General features: G+C 42.7%; 1 protein-coding gene across 9 annotated transcripts in view; it reads left to right on the forward strand.

Annotated features, from left to right (window-relative positions):
• The window catches only part of IKZF2 (IKAROS family zinc finger 2), a 118,219-nt gene that overhangs the window by 73,833 nt on the left and 30,767 nt on the right, over nt 1-13,619 (forward strand). The gene's annotated exons all lie outside the window — the stretch shown is intronic.

A 13,619-nucleotide genomic window follows, 5' to 3' on the forward strand; every position in this document is an offset into this window, starting at 1 on the left:
GTGTCTGTCCCTGCCATATAAACAAGCTGAGTTGGCTTATGCACACCTGGATCATGGAAAAGATGGGTAGATGTCTCCTAGGGACTTTAAACAGTTTCATATCAGTGTGCTATACAAGTATTCTGTGCTTTCATAAAGCACACATCAAAGTCTGTAAGTAGGCTTGGAAGGTAGAGCAGATCCAGCAGCTGCAGCAAAGGTCTTTTCCAGCCTAAATGATTCTATGATTCTGTCAATGTTTACATCTTCTGCTATTTCTGAGCAGAAAAGAGGATATTGGCTAATATATACACAGAAGAGGTTGAAAACTGTTTTGAAACTTGAAGCCAGGTTCAATCTGGTACACTTAGTGTCTAAATTGAGGTGAGTCTGAATATATTTTTGTTAGAGGAAAGCTCGTCAGATCAGATCCTCAGCTGATGGAGATTGGAATTACATCCCCTAAGTAAAGGAAGTACTTCTGTTTTGTACCAGCTGAGAATCTGGTGCATGGTTTCATAAATGCAACACCGATTCCCTGTTTTTTTTAATGTATGTATGTATATTCTTTTCCTCCTTAAATAAGAGAGTGCTATTAATAATAAAATAAAATACCAAAGCAAAACCCCTTAATCTTTTCTCCTTCCCAAGAAGGTTTAAACTACTATGGAAGGCAATTTATGCAATAAAGGAATTGAAGAATTCTGTTTTATCTCTTTTTCTTTTTTCCTCTCAGTTAATTTGATTTGTGGATTTGAGAGCACTTTGCTTGTGTCACCACTTAGTGACATCGTCTCACTGCTACTTTTTAGTCAGTTCTTCCTGTGCTTAGTGCAGTTTTCATACAGTACAACAGGAAAGGTAAAAAAAATAATGAAATGTAGATGCAAACAGAAATTAGCAGAAGCATCTCTGAGATCTCTGAAATAGCTGATACTTACTAGTAACTTAAAAATAATTACATTTTTTTCCTTTGGATTGGTGTTTGTTCATGCTTTTTAATATTATTTCCTGTTGATTTGAAAATGTTTCTAAGCATCACAGTCTACATTTTGCCTTATCTTCTTGTGCAGAATAATATCTTACTGTGTAAGTGTTCCCAGGCTGAGTGGTTAACAAAATATTGCTTCACATCTGTCATGCTGCTACTGCTGTTTAGCCCTAAATAATTAAGGACTTATCTTGCAGCGATTTACTCCTGCGATTATTTACCTTTTACGGACATACGGAGTTCTGATGAACTTTACGTCTGTATTTTCCTCCCACATGCAGCTGCTTTGGTTTCAGGAATATAACGATGCCTTCAGGACATCAGTAGGATAATGCCTGGGGAGAGTTCATGCGCAGACTTACACTAAGAGTGGGCATGTACCTCAAGGTACTTACAGGACTTTCAGGTGTTGTTTTCAGAATTAACTCCATAGTTCCACACCCCAGGTAATATAAGAGAGGTACAGAGACGGCTTCTAGGATGGGAATGTAAGGACAGGCTGTGGAGTGCTGGGACAGAAGTTTGTAGCCCCCTCCTGCGAGATGCATTGGACAAATCAGCAGGGATTGGCTTCACCTTGCCTGGATTTTGCTGTTTTAAAGGGAAAAACATCCAGGCAAAGCAATCTGCTGATGGCATTCACAGAGTACCTGCTATCTCACCCTGAGGCATGCCTGTCTTCTCAGTCCTCTCTGGACTTGCACAAGACAATGGCAAAGACAAACTATATGAGAGAAATTTTGCTGTAGACAGTTCATGAACAAACCCCGGAAGTTTTAAGGGAGGCAGCTGAATCTGACAGGTCATTCTGATGGTTAAAGCCATCCAGATGTTGACCTCCATACTTTGAAAGGTATGACAGCCTGATGCTGTTTTACCCCACAAAGCCAGGCATCCTCAGATGGGCACATAAACTTAGCAGTTATGTTTTGGCATGGATTTCTCTTGTGTCTAAAATGGAGCTGAGTCAGCCCTCCCCTCATAATGCTATTGTAAACATAAATGCTCCAACAGTGCTTGAAAAAGTCAAGGCTGCAGTGATGAGCAATCTGGAAGAGTCCAGAGCAAACACAGGCACCTCAGTTTTCAGAGCAGGGCTTGGGCAGTAAGTCAGAAATGAGGGATGGGATCACATGCTAAGGAGAAAACAAAAGTCGGAATAGGTTTTGACTAAGTGAGAATCATTCATCCATTGCACTAAGTAAGGATGGTCCTGTGTGCAGATTGTTTAGTGCTTAAAAGACTGTCTCGTCGCGTGTCCACACAAACTGTCGACATGAACATTAATTCTGGAGTTTCCTGATTTTTCTTTTTACTTGGCAGCTTCAGTCATGTTCATTACTGTGGGAGTATGTAAGTGTTATTCATATAAGAAAGCAGTTTTACTGTCTGTTTCTTCCTAAAAAAGTGGGTAGTCAGATTATTATTTTTTCACAGAAGATTGTCCTCACAATACATTTTAAAATTTGTTTCAAAGCTACTGCTTTCCTGCTTAGAAAGTGTCCCCTCCAAACAGTTTTTTTGCTTTTAAGAAATATTTATTTTTCTTCCCCCTCTTTCTCCTGCATTGCTGCTGCATTTTGTTTGTTTCTGTCCAGCTCTTCAATAGCACTGAACTAATGGTACCCCTTTATTGGCAAAAGAAAAGCAGAAAGCTTTTGTTTTGAAAAGAGAGGCTTAGACAAAACTCCCAAAAGCACAATCTTAGCAAACCATGTACAGTGTGCAAGATAAAAGGCACGTATAATTAAAAAGGAAAATGCCCTGTTCATGGGAACTCTTTCCATGTTTGTTGGTTAGCAAGTCCATCTTTCTCATCTCTTCTTATCCATGAGGACTTTCCTCTCGGCCCAACCTGGGTGACAGTGGGCCATCCGAGGTGTCCACACGCCTGGGGTTGAGTGGCAGACCTGAGGAGTGCTATCTGTGTGTGCAACTATGCTCAGACGTAGAAGGAACTTGTTCCCTAATCCTGTTGACATGCCTGCCTCAATACGTGTTTGGGAGAGTCCCACTTCTGAGTGGCTCAGTTTGGCTGAAAAATTGGATGAACAAGCTCTGGAATACACTGTGCTGTGTGTGAGTTCCCAGCTGTCAAAAGCCAGTGAGAATTACTGAAACAGTGGCAAGGATGGTTATTAAGAATAATGAAGTCAATATTTTAAACTGCTCTTTTTCATCTGGGGGGAACTTTTGCTGCTATTAACATCTCCACTCTTAAAAGGCCCAGTATCTACTCTGTAACTGTGTTTTTGAGAATGGGAATGTCATAATTAGTTGCATCTTGTGATCTGAAGTTCTCATTACACTCTGTACTGGACTGACTCCAACACTTTGTGAATGGGGAAAAAAATTAAAAGCGGACACATAGGATACTGTCTGTGAAAAATCAAATGTGTATGTGAAGAGGCAAGGGGCTGTTTTGCATACAAATCCCATTTCTCCAAATAGGTTAGCAAACAGCATCTTCCCTCAGTTGTGATGAGCTGGTGGGTATTTATTCTGTTGATCTGATACTTAGAGCTCAATTTAATCAGGCAGAGCTGCTCTTCCTCTCAGGTTTTCTTACGCTGTTTCAGTTAAACTCAGTGGAATTACCCTCGTCACAAAATCATTTTGGGTTTTTCTTATCGGGCTGCGGGTTCCAAACCGCTGTGAGCATGTGCGCAATCCTGCAGCAGCTCTGCTTCTCATTAGTGCTTCCAGCACCTAGAGGCCTTCACTCCGTGCTGGAGAGTCTAAAATCTCTGCTATTCTGCTTTCCATTTATTTGTGTGTGCGTTTTTAGAGGGTAAGCTCAAAATGTGTACAGGGGTAGGAGTTTGCTATGCCAGGGCTTCATCCCCTGGGGATCCTTGTTTAAAATTTAATCCTCTGTGGAGCCCTCTTGTATCCCATGCTTTGCTAGAGCCCCACCTGGACTTGGAGTGGAGGGGTCATCTTCATCTCCAGAGCACTACTGTGATAAATACTGGTATCTGCTATATGGAAAGATTATCTTTTATGTTCAGAATTATCTCAGTATAGAATCTTGGTCTTTTCTACAGAGCATTATTACCATGGAGAAATCATTAATCAAAGAAATCTTTGATTTAAAGATGCTGTAGGATCTTGATCATTCCAGCAAAAGTACATTTGATCTTTGTTTTCAGGGGAACTTTTGAAAAGATATGGTTCCACCCAAAGCGAGGAGTGTTCACTTTTATATTTTGGACTTCCATAAAAATTCCCTCCTATCTGCTGCAGTTTAGGATTCAGTCTTTAACTGTCCAATGCAGGAAGTCTGCTTCTGACAGATAAAACAGAGACATGGAAGGAGTGGTCCTGGCAAGCAATGGTAGGTGGGCTGTGTACCAACCTCATGAATCCCTCTCTCCCTTAGGGCTGGGTATCAGCTTTTCTCCTCTTTTCCCCCACTCCTGTGTGGAGTGTGTGATGGAGATAGCAGGAGCAGATGCCCTGCAGCTCCCTGTCTCTTGTGGTGCCCCGGTGCAAGCAGGAGGTGTCTGTTCTTTTAGTGCCTGGGGGCTCCCTGTATATTGGCTGCATAAGAAAGAGTCACCCCTCTCGTAAAGATGAGAGATGCCAACACCATGGGAGCATTCTCATTCTTAATGTCAGTTCACAGCGAGATTAGCAGGTGCTAAGATTTATCCTGGTGTCTGTGAGACTGGTCTGGTCCCTCCTGCTGCCTCTCCCAGTGGACCATGGCTTTGCTATGTCTCTGCCAGGTCTACCAGCAAGTCCTCTGCAGTGCTTGGAGGTTACAAGGTTCTTGTTTAGGCAGCATCACCACGGTGTAGGATTCACACGGGGTCATCCCTCATTAGTTGTGACCGGTTCGTTCCTGATTAAATACTCGTGCAAGAATGGAAGTTTGTCTTTGGGGTGAAACCTCTGACATCAGTTTTCTGTGTGTCTCCCGTCTCCCCTCCATGTTAGCAATTCACATCCTGGCATCCTTACCCAGATTCTGTCCCTCTCTGTGTTGCCTCAGGCCAGGTGGAACGCAACAAATCACGTGGTCCTGCTCTTCTGGGCTACAGTTTGGAGAGCACACAGGCCCCTCTCCACTGCTGGGTGCTGCCAGTTCCTAGGCCAGCCTTCCTGTTCTGGGGCAGCAAATAAGACAGTGACTTTCTTTTTCCTCTGGGCTTTTATTCTGTCACAGTGCTGTATGTGGGATTTCACTGGCATCAAAAAAGCATGAATGCGGTAAGATTTCTGCATATAGAGCAGCAGTGCTTCTAAACACCAGGCCTAACCTGTTTTTTAAACATCCCGAGAGACTGTTTCTGTTGCCTCCCTAGGGAGACAGTTCCACTTCCCATCTGCTTTTTATAGCTGTGGCTCTCATCCTGATATTTAACCTTAACTTTAACTTTTCTTTCTTTTGGTGCAGATTATTGCTCTTTCTAACACTATCTTTTGTGACTGTGAGTAATTCCTGTGCTCAGTTTACACTATGATAGGCTGTAGTCATATGTCTAGCATTGATTCCATTCTAGTCTGTCTTTATTTTCCAATCCTCTCATCTCTTTTTTATTACTAATTTTGAATGTTTAAGCTACTCTTATTCACTCGTTTATGGGGGACCTAAATTGCAAAGTCATTTGATGCTTTGGAAACCGGGGCCAGTACAGCTGCAGACCCCTTAACCTTATCTCTGCCTCAGCTGCCTGCTAGTAAAATGGAAATAAAGAGCACTTCTCCACCTAGTTGAGATGTTGAGAGGGCAGCACGTGGGAATCATGGCCAGGCACACGTATTGCTGCAATGAAGGTCATGTAAGTACATCGTAGAGTACTCGGTGCTGCTGGTGCCCCAGCTGCACAGCGCTCTACGTGATCTCCTTAGTTTTACTTAGCCTTTGTGCAGTAGTGAAATGAGATAATTACAAAGTGGAAGGAATAATAACTTTGTATTGTTACCATAACCACTGAGGTATTAGACCCTGATACCAATGTGATTATCTCAGACACAATAGTAAGGTGATTATTAATAATACTAAAGGACTTACTACTTAGCCTGCAATTTTTGTGTCATTTCTTTAAAAATCCCTATCTATTCCATCAGCCCCAAGCCTGCGTGAAGTGGGTATGAGCTGTTGCCTCCTTGTTATCTGTTTTTCAGTGATGAGGAAATGAAACAGGAAAACCCCCATGAGACCCAATTTGCAAATTGAGGGACCTAAGCACCAAGGTAGCTTTGTGTGCATCACTTGTCTTTCTGCACCAGAACTGCTATGGACAGGCTGGCAGGTGGGGCTCGAGAAGCTCAGGAATTTAAAGATCTGTAGTCCTTTGCTCGTTTCAGTTGCAGCTAGAGAAGCCTTGTTTTGCTTGTCACCAGGGATTGTTTCAGAAATCTGGTATTTTTAGGCTCAAGTTGGCACATGTACATACAAACCCAGGATTTAAGGTGCAGGTGTTGCGTGTGCAGGGAATTGGGTGTCTCATTGCATTAGGATAAGCTTGCGGGACACAATGCAGCCAGGAGCCCTCCTGCTCCAGAGCCAGCCACCAAAGTATCCGCAGTGGGTTTTGCAGACAGAGACTCAAGAGGTCACAGAGAACTTTTTTGTGCAATTGAGATGCAAACATGGTTTTGACTTGACCAAGCCACATCTCAACAAAGCCAAGACCATTTCTTGCACATACTCTGAGCAGCAATACCACAGCAGCTCTAAAGAGGAAACAAGTGTTGGGTTTGTTTTTCCCCTGAGAAAATTATTTTCAAGGGCAAAAGGCTTCTGCATATCTTCTCTGGGGAAAGGAGACCCAACATTTCAAGCTGGCCTTTGTCAGCTCTTGAAGAAGTTTGTGAAACTTTCAGCTTGAGAATGTTTGAGCTTGGAACCCAGCAGTGGTGTGAGGCCTTCTTTCATTGATATCTCAGAGCTGTGTTACGGGGCAGTGTGAAATGGAGAACCGCCCCTGACATTTTTGACAGCATATGTTTTAAGGTGTAAGAGAGGTATTTTTGCCATCTGAAAAGGAAGCCAAGAGAAACTAAAGGGGGACAAAAATAACCCATAACCCACGCCACAGCAGAGTTGAGGAAAGCTGCTACTGATACCATTCTCCCAAGCTCTCAGCAGCCTGTAATTATGAATTGGCTTACAGCTAACATATTGATGGATATCACTCAAGAAGGAAAATGAGAATGTCTGGATTTTTTTACAGTGAACCTGTACTGAACTCTAGGTGACTTTCCTCCTATTTATAACCCTGTGTGAAGTTCAAGGAAACTTGTCCTGGAGGTTTCCCATGAGAGGGAACTGTGTTTTTACCTGACTAAAGCTCTCTGGATATTTTCCCATTTTTTATTTGATCTAAGTGTGAACTTTCTCCACCCTCTGCCCCTCCTTCCTTTCTGGAGTGGTTAGAGAGGTTGATTGCAGCCAGGATTACACAAGAGATGCCAGTTGCACACATGTTTTGCATAACTGTGCTGTGTTGATTTCAGACAGGGTGCCCCAAGTTCCCTCCCTGCCTTGCAACAGCGAATCAAGATCTCTATCTTCATTCCTGAAGCTGGAGAAATGCTGGTGAGGCCCTGAGTATTGAACTTTTGACAAAGAGCACCTGGTTTGGATACTGCCCAGCTGCACAGAGCTATCCCTTTGGAAGAGCCTCTACTTACAGGTTGTTTGGGCTCTTTGTATCAAAGGTGCTAGAGTCGTTCTGCCTCTGGGAAGTGCTGCAAGTGATCAGTGCCGGCTGCTCTGTGTTAAGGGAATGTGCTCCTGAAGCACATGTCCTTTTCTTCTATTCCTGCAAGAGGCATAAATGTTTTTATGTGCTCTGAGACAGTCAAGGACCTCTCTTGGTGACTTTCCTGACTTGAAAATTAAGACAGGCTCATCCCAGTGTTCATTTTGGGGCTAGTTCAGTGTGGCTTTTATCTTTAGAAGCGATGAGGTCTGCTTGATTTCAGTGAGAATTAGGGGCTTTGTCAGCCTAAGCCTTAGCCTGTGTTCCAGTTCCTTTTGCCAGGAATTAGGTACTTTCTCCCTCCTGCCTCATTTATTTGGAGTGCAAGTCAAGACCAAACTGCATTGGGCTTTGAGCAACCTGGTCTAGTGAAAGGTGTCCCTGCCCATGGTACGAGGGTTGAAATGAGATGATTTTCCATCCCAAACCATTCTGTGATTCTGTGACAGCAGCACAGGGTCCCCCCCAGCCGACCAGAAGTGGGGCTGTTCCTAACAGGTGCTGCCTTGTGGGATAGAGCTGGCCTCAAAGGTAGCCAGAGCCCAGATGATTTAAGGGCTTCAAGGTCTTTCTAAAAAATAAATCACATGCAAAAAATACACTGGGGATAATCCGATGTTGAGATTTTTATATAGAGAAGTGACACGGGCCATAGACTTTCTCTCACTTGGATACCCTCCATGTGCCTGCATTTTGCTTGTTTCCTTGGAGACAGTGTCTTGTCTGAGAGCAGTTAGCCTTGGCTAGGAAAGGCCTGACATTTCTGGTTTGTGGGATAAAGCTGTGCTGATGAATTTTCCAACAACCACAGAGGCAGGATTTGGTACAAACATGCGCAGTTCTGAATAGGGTTACCATGTGGCCATCTCTAATACCCCTCTGGGGACACCACTGGAAAGTCCCTGGTGTGAGAGCAGGGCTCAAAGATCCTTGAGGAGAGCCCAGCGATCCCTGTCCCTCGGGTATCAGAATCGTTTGAGAAATTTCTCCCTTCCCTTTCCTTCTTCCAAAGAGCTGAGTCAGCTGGACTGGCATGTCTGGAACTCTGTGGCACCAGAGCAGGCAGGCTGCCAGCAGCATTACACACCGCATCCAAAGGAACACGTCACTCCTCTCTCTCTCTTCTTTTTTTTCCCTTTGCAATCCCCACCCTCTCCCTTTTATTTTTCCTTGTTGATCCGTGTAGGTGAGTCAGAGAAACCTGCTCATCCACAGCCTGTTCCTTCTTGCCAAATCCTGGAGCAGCACTCCCAGTTCTTGTTGGGTGTCAGGAATAGGTTATGAAAACAAAAACTGATACAGTCAGTGTACTGAGTACGGAGCCCATAGTGTAAATGCATACTGAATGTGCCACTTAGAATGTCTTCCTAACAGAAGGAATCTCTTTTATACGAGACACCTTATTCTGTGGTTCATATGTAATATTAGTTTTATTCCTATAAAACACCAGGATGGAACAGGGAAATTATTTAAGGCATAAGCTGGAGAACATTTAGGGAGAAAATCCATCTTAATTCCACTGAATTTTGAAACAATGGAAGAGTGGAAAATTTCCAGTAGGAAAATAGGTGGTTCACGGAAGTGGTTTGGGCTGATGATTTGGTATCAATTGTAGTTTTACTAATCTGAAGAAATTCCATGGATATTGCCACAATTCTTCAGAGTTTACACTATTGATGAGTTTCTGACCCCAGGAATTAAAACATTTTGAATCTGGATTCCCATATCGTAGATACTTTCAAATAAGAGTGCAAGGTGATAAATTGGCCTTTTTATTTACCTTACAATATTTATTTCACGAGTGGGAAGGGAGTGAGTGAGCAAACATGCAAGTTAACTTTTCCTCTTTGGTCAGCTGACTCTCGAGCTGGGAGCTGAAGGAAAGCACAGTGTGGTGTCTGACTTGGGGTGAAACTGCAGGTGTTGGTAATGCTGTGGGGTCAGGAGTATCTCACTATCCATAGCTACATTTCCATCAGGCAGCATCAAAGCCTTGTTTTTGGCATCTTGTGTTGGAATGAAGCTGTTCAGCTGCAAAGAACAGATCATTCACCAGGAAAAGTGCTTTGTTGGACTTCTACATGCCATAGTAAAATGTCTGTGTTAGCTATATTGTGAAAAATGTATCCATTATGTTCACATGGTCTTCTACAAGCAGTGTGTTTGTTCCAAGGGCTAAAAATGAGCCAACTTTTAGAGGCTGCAAGTACAGTTCTGGTTGAGAAGCACAAGATTTCTGCCTTGATCAGCATGGAGTGCTGGAGTACAGGCCCTGGGACAGGATCACACCTTGGTGAAGAGAAGGGAAAGGCTATTTTGTGTCAGGTGATAGGTAACTCTTGGTGAGATACAGTTATTTCTCAGAGTTCAAGCCCAAGGCAACAGGAGAGGAAGGTTGTACTGCCCGGCCACCTTCTGCAGGGGAGGAACCCAGAAGGCCAACAAAAAGGGAAATGACAGAGGCAAGATATCAGTGTCACAGGTGAGAATGAACTCAGATGTTCTAAATTCCCATCTGCTGACTCAGTTACAAGACTTTCCACACAAATTAAAAGAATAGATGTAAGAAAATGATCAAGATTTTTTTTTTCTTCCGGGTATTGAGGAACAAGAAAATTTACATCCTTTCACTCTTGATTCAGACTTCTGGGTGAAATCACCTATTTCAAAGAGCCTAGTGGAGCCTTCAGTATGACCTTTTTTTTTTTTTTTTTTTCCATCAGGGAATGTAGTTAAGTATATTCAGAGTTTCCTTAATTCCCTGCTTTTACAGGAAACCTTTTAAAAGTATTTCTGGATGCTTAGAGAGCTATTTTCTGTTGTCCAGCTTTTCTGTCTTTACTTTCAGCCTAAGCAGTTGCTTTTTCTTCCCTTCTTTTCTTTTTCTTCCTTTTGGTTTAATTTCACACCCATATTTAATTCCCTTTCATTTTGTCTACCTCCCTTTCAGTCACAATTAGCCTCTGAATCTATCCAGGACTTGTAGTTCAAAGCTAATTGCACCAAAAAGGAAACATCCTAAACCCTGAAATCTTTCCTTCCTCCCTCCCTTTCTAGTCATTCTCTTTACTAAACAAACCTAAAAAATCCTGGGTATTAAGAAGTACTCTAAAATTGTTGTTGTTTATTTTTTGTATTGAAACAAACAAGCAACCATCCCCTCCAAACAAACGAAAAAACCCCACACAAACCCAAAACAACAAAAATCACACACAAAAAAAACCAACTAGGAAAAATATTGAGAGTAACAGGAATTGCAGAATTTTATTACCTAGAAAAGATTAATGTAGCTTCAATATGAGACCTAGACACTTGATGTAGAGGTTTGTGCTAGAGCGGAAGCTGTCCAGTATCTCAGATTCCTCTCTTAAAGTTCCCCATCATCCTTTAAAAGATGATGTTAACCTTTACTGTTAACTTTGTTGTGCTGAGAATTGTTTTTGTACAAAATGGTCATGACTTCCTCCTGCCAAATACTGCAGTTAATTTTGAATATGGAGTGGTAAAGACCACTGGTGTCGGTGAGAAAAGTCCCACCTTTGTTTTGAGCTGCTCTGCATCGTTGGCGATAAACACACGTGTTGTGAGGCAGAGAGCAAGAAGAGGGGATGGGAAGGCTGCACACGTGGAAGGAGGCAGTCAGCTCTCTTGCTGTTTGACCTCATTTGACACTGGTGCAAGACATGGCAAAACCACATGCCTGAACAGCAGATGGGGGTAACACGGAGGCATGGGCCACACTACTTCCTGGGCAGTTAGAAAAGTGTGAATAACAACTTTTATGTCCCAAAGGAGCCCATTAGTTTCACAGCCTGACCTGCTTTTGGAAGCAAGATTCCCTTCACTGTTGGCCTTGATCAAAATAAGTGAAAACTCCCAACATCAGTGGTTGGGAAAAGAAGAGGAGCTGTCAGTATTACTCTTCCCAAGTTGCTGTTATCTTCATGACAGCTTGGTCTTAATAGTCTGTTTCCAAAACTTTGTTTCTGACAGTGACAAGAAAAGGGAAAACTTATAGGAAGGGAGTGTGTTCTTCTTACCTGCTAATACAAGACATAAAACTGAAAGATGCCAGGTGCTAAAAGATGCTTTTTCTTACACAGGAGCATGTAGGTGGAACAGGGGAACTCATTGCCATGGGATGAGAAGAAATGAGTTAAGGGCTTGCTCATTGATTTTATGCAGGAGAAAACTTACCTAGTGTTATAGTGAAAGCTTAACATGGTGTATTCTCTCTATCTCCTGTTGTTTATATAGTATAGGATACCTGGTAGCACTTTGTTTGGCACTGCCTGCTCCAAATAATTCTTCTATTCTGTTGACTTTGTAATGCTCTGGGACTTCTGCAGGATATGCAGAGGGGCTGCACTTGGAATAAATGCAAACTGCACACAGCTGATATGAATTGGCTTCAGGGTATTGCTTCCATAGACAAATCTGGCCCAACATCTACATTTGTTTTACCCAAAGAGGAAACAAAAACCCCCAAACAAAAGCACTTGTGGAGGGAGTGTTTGTCCAGCAGCATTCCTGATCTGCACCGAGGTACCCACACCCTGCGCTGCCCCTGGGAGCTGTTCCTCCCCACCTGCAGTTGGAGCTCAGCTTGCGATGACGCGTGGATCTCCAGGCACCTCCTGACATTCCTGCTGAGCTGTGGCACTGACAGGGAGCGGACAGGACAGGGCAGAGAGGAACAACAGGCCAACCTAAACTTGTTTTCATTTTACCTGCTCTCTCTGTTGCTGGGGCAGGGTTAAAATGAAGAGAAGCCAACGAGCACCTTTTGGAAGATTTGCCTTGTGAACTAATTAACACTCCACTTATCAAGTCAACTTTATATAATGTTAAAGGTCTGAAGTGGAGTGGAAAGTACAGCGCTGGTACACAGAGTTAAGGTTTCAGCTCTTTCTTCAGCCCGTTCCCACCCACATCCAGATAGCATGGAGACATTGCAGGGTGGAGGCTCCTTTCCAGAGTCACCTGTTGTATTCCATGGAGGGCCTCTATCCCTTTGAAAGTAAGTGATGGTAAACCTGGTGCTTTTAAGTCACTTTGAAGCCAGCCAGGTGATAAAACACCAGTTATTTTATGGACTTCCTGGTTTGTGTTAGTTCATCTCAGTATCAGAGAGCAATCTAAACAGAGTCCTTTTCTAATATTATTTAAGCATTTCAGAGTCCATGTAGAATTCCTGGGAACCCCACCAGTGCTGGGGCTCTGGACCTTCTGGGACATGTTGGCATGAGACTTGGATAGTTGCATCCAGGTCAGTGGCCTTGCAGCATTAAGTGCAGAACATTTACACTTGAAATTTTCAAATATATGTGGGGAGGGAAATCAGAATGCTTCACTGGCATTAATGTAAACTAAAAATTGAGTGTCAGGTTCCTTTAGCCAGGTGTGAATGAAGGAAACAGTTAAACCCTGAGAAATGCATGAGGAAAGCTTCTGTGTAGTGCAATATATGTTTCTTGCGACATAGAATTGGAGCACGTACCCATGAATTTAATCTCTTTCAAAACTAAATGCAACATTATTGCCCCTATCAGTGTTTTCCTTGATTTGGTGCTTAATTTATTTGCATGTTTTCACATAGGTACATTTTCCTTTGTTTTTACACATACAGAGATACAACATACAAACCTGCAAAGTGAACGGTCTTCCGTGCTGCACAAAGGAGAAAAATGGGCTGTAAAATTCTTGCTTTTTCTATTTTAATGGGCGCTGCAAGATTGTGGCAGGAGCCATGTGAAAATCTGGACAATTTGGAAGATTTCAGTAATTCTGTGACTGTGCCAATGAAACAGGAGTGAATTAGTTAGTTAGTTAGTTAGTTAGTTTGTTTGTTTGTTAAACTTCTGGCACAAAAAGGGCACCTATTTATTTATAACCCTGGTGACAGATTGAAACATTGTTTTATCTGTAAAATT

Source organism: Corvus kubaryi, unplaced genomic scaffold, assembly GCF_017639235.1.
Source record: "Corvus kubaryi isolate FWS band 111438036 unplaced genomic scaffold, C.kubaryi_AGA036_p1.0 37383, whole genome shotgun sequence".
Classification (NCBI taxonomy): Eukaryota; Metazoa; Chordata; class Aves; order Passeriformes; family Corvidae; genus Corvus; species Corvus kubaryi.